The sequence below is a fragment of the Corvus brachyrhynchos genome, unplaced genomic scaffold, assembly GCF_000691975.1.
Source record: "Corvus brachyrhynchos isolate BGI_N302 unplaced genomic scaffold, ASM69197v1 scaffold1359, whole genome shotgun sequence".
Taxonomy (NCBI): Eukaryota; Metazoa; Chordata; class Aves; order Passeriformes; family Corvidae; genus Corvus; species Corvus brachyrhynchos.
In genome coordinates this window covers 1-3,270 of record NW_008240086.1, presented here as the reverse complement: position 1 = coordinate 3,270, position 3,270 = coordinate 1, and the positions used below count along the sequence as shown (strand labels likewise).

Here is a 3,270-nt window from a genome sequence, read left to right as displayed (position 1 = left end):
CCCCCAGAGCTGCCCCTCAGGCCTCCTGCCCAGGGTGCTGCCTTTGGGTGCTGCTGGGGTGAGGGGCTCAGCCACCGCCAGCCGGGCCACCTGGCAAAGACACGGGAGGGTGGGGTGACAGCAGGGGGCACAGGGTGACCCTCCCCCAGGGCTCTGGTGCCCCTCAGGGGGTGCAGGGGGAGGTGGCCAAACCCCAGATTGGAACTTGCCTGCACCTTGAGGGTGGCGAGCCGGACTGTCAGCTCCCTGACACGGCTGCAGTTCAGGCACCCTGCGGGGAAAATTGGGGGGCACAGGCCGTGGGGTGGGGGGCACCCAGACCTCTGTGCCCACCTCAGCAGGTTTGGAGAGAGACCCACCTGAGAAGGCCGTGGCGTGCAGGAGGGGCCGGCACAGGGCTGAGCTGAGGTGCCTGGTGTCCCACAGGATGAGGAAGGTGTGAGCCTCTGCCGAGGAAAGGGGGGTCAGCCTGAGGATACCCCACTGTGGGGTATCGCCTCCTGTGGGAGACCTTGCTGTCGTACCTCCCTCCAAAACAGTGAGGGATGCAGGGCCCCATCATCACTCTGGGTGAGCCTCAGACCCCCAGTCCCGCCCATAACCCTGAGGTACGATCCCACAAACCCATCCATGGTCTTGAACCTGTGATAAATGAGTGAATGATAAATGTTGTCTTTCGCATATATGATTTTAACATTTATAAGTAATGAAGTACTATGTAGAAATAGTGTTAAAATAAAATATAGTTAAGTAGGAACAAGATTAAGGTAAATTGTAACTTTGAAATAGTTGTAATATGTTGGGAAACGTAGTAATAAACACATGGAAAAAAATGTCTTTTAAGTTGAGAAACTACAGAGCCAGAAACCAGGACATCTTAAAGAAACAAAGAAGATAAACCTCATGCATCCCAGGAAGACTGTTATCTCATCAAAACTCACACCTCCCAAGGAAACTGTCAGCTATAAATTAGGTTGGAGAGTGAGGAGGCACTGGAGGGGGGATGCCTCAACTCTGTACCGATCCAGAGGATGAAGTCAGCATCATGCTAGTGGAAGGGGGCAGGGACCGGAGAGGGGGGAAAGTTGAGTGAAGTGCAAATTACTTTCTGGGCTTAATGAATATGTAACTGTTTACGAGAGTACTTAAGTTCACAGTAAAATGAATGGAGGCGCGCCTCTGGCAATATTGCTAAGCGCCCCAGCGCTATGATATGCCTTTGTTCTACTAATAAATGTTCAATATTATGCTGCTGAAAATTCAGCTTGTGAATTCATTTTTCTCAAACCAGACCCCCAAAATCCTCCATGACCACACACCAGATCCCCCCAACACACAACCCTCCAAACCCACCCATGGTCCACAACCCCCAAATCTCCCCATGATCATCCCCCCAAACCCAGTCCCAGGCCCCCTAATTTCTCCCCACCCACAGTCCTGAACCCCATCCACCCAAACACCCTCATGGCCCCCCAACCCATTCCAGAGGTGGCTTTGGAGTGGAGGGCACAATCCTGGGGACACTGCCTGCATCCACATGCCATGGTGGGGTCCCAGTACCCTGTCCCCACAGAGGGACCCTGGGGACAGCAGCTTGGGCCCCCCAGCACCGCAGGGAAGGGGTGTCTGGAGCAGAGGTGGCCCCTGGGCCCCCCCCACGCTGTCAGTCCTCCCAGGCACGGCCACCACCGTGCTGCAGGGGACAGCCCTAAGTGGGGCCAGATCTGGGGCAGGTGGCCAAGAACACAGGGAGAGGGAGGAGGAGGAGGAGAAAAAAGGGGAGAAAGAGGAGGAGGAAGAAATCCCCCCCTCCCCCAGTGCTGCTCCCATCCACCTGCTTCCAGACCCCCCCATGTCACCGTCTGTCCTGCAGGCCCTCAGTGCCACCCCAAGGTGTCCTCATCCCTGGCTGCCACTCGCTGCCTTCACAGCCCTGGATCCCAGGGAGCTGGGGCCAGGCTGGGACCCACAGCAGGGTCCTGGGGGAGAGGGAGGAGGAGGAGGACAGGGAGGAGGAGGAGGATGTGGTGACAACTGGGACAAAGACCCCCCTGTCAGGAGCTGCAGTGCCCATTCCCCCATCATGGCACAGCCTCGCACCCATTCAGCCACTGCCCACCCAGACCCAGCCACTCTTGGTGGGGGGCCCACACCCCCCTTTTGGGCACTGCCACACTGAGGAATGTCCATCTGTCTATCCACCCACACCCCCTCCATCAGCTGTTTCATTTCCCCACCCTGAGCACATCCCGTTGCCCACCCACCCCTGTCCACCCCAGTGTCCATCCACTCCCTGCCTGCCAGGATCTGTCCATCCACGCACAGGGACACCCACCCAGGAAGATCTATCCAGCCACCTGTCCACTCATCCATCCATCCATGGGCAGAGCCAGCCATTTATACATAGGAACATTCACACACTCGCCCACCAAGGGGAGCATCCATCCATCCATCCATCCATCCATCCATCCATCCATCCATCCATCCCTCCATCTATCCATCCACAGGAACGTCCGTCCATCCATCCATCCATCCATCCATCCATCCATCCATCCATCCATCCATCCATCCATCCATCCACAGGTACATCCATCCATCCATCCATCCACAGGTACATCCATCCATCCATCCATCCATCCATCCATAGGTACATCCATCCATCCATCCATCCATCCATCCATCCATCCATCCATCCATCCACAAGGGAACATCCATAATACTGTCCCTGCCCGACTCCATGGGGTCCCGCATGCACCCACAGAAGCACGGGTGGCCTCAGTATTATAGTTGGTAGCAAAGAGTCAAGAAGGGCATTTGTGTGCGTTCTGGCAGGAGCATTTATGGCTTCTACACTGTCGAAGGTAGCAGAGGCAAATACGAACATGATCCTGAGGTTCATAGTTTTGTCCAGGGGCAGGGAAAAGGCAGGACTAGGGAACAGGGACCAATGGAGAAACTCTGGGGGAGTGACGAGGGGTAGAGGCTAACAGCCAACCAGGGAATTCAAACCGGGATAGATTAATTTAACAGAACAAGTATTACTGTGGGCCTGGTTCCTACGGTATATCCCCGTGTCCCGCAGCCATAGGGAGGAGGAGGAGAGAAGATCCAGCAGGCAGGAATTGTGCAGCAAGATTGATTTATTTAATTATTTTACAAACTCTTTTATAGACTTTTTTCTTCATAGTCTAATTGGACAAAGGATCAGCCACCCCTTGGGGGTGATTGGCTAAAATCCTAAAACATCCATTGTCAAAATATTTTTCTACT

At 54.7% G+C, this 3,270-nt stretch overlaps 1 long non-coding RNA gene across 1 annotated transcript in view; it reads right to left on the bottom strand.

The window, feature by feature from the left end:
- LOC108449204 overlaps window positions 1-722 on the bottom strand; it is an 11,951-nt gene extending 11,229 nt beyond the window's left edge. The window contains exon 1 of the long non-coding RNA XR_001865332.1: window positions 643-722. This is a non-coding gene — a long non-coding RNA (uncharacterized LOC108449204). The remainder of the gene's footprint in view (window positions 1-642) is intronic.
- Window positions 723-3,270: the final 2,548 nt, after the last annotated feature.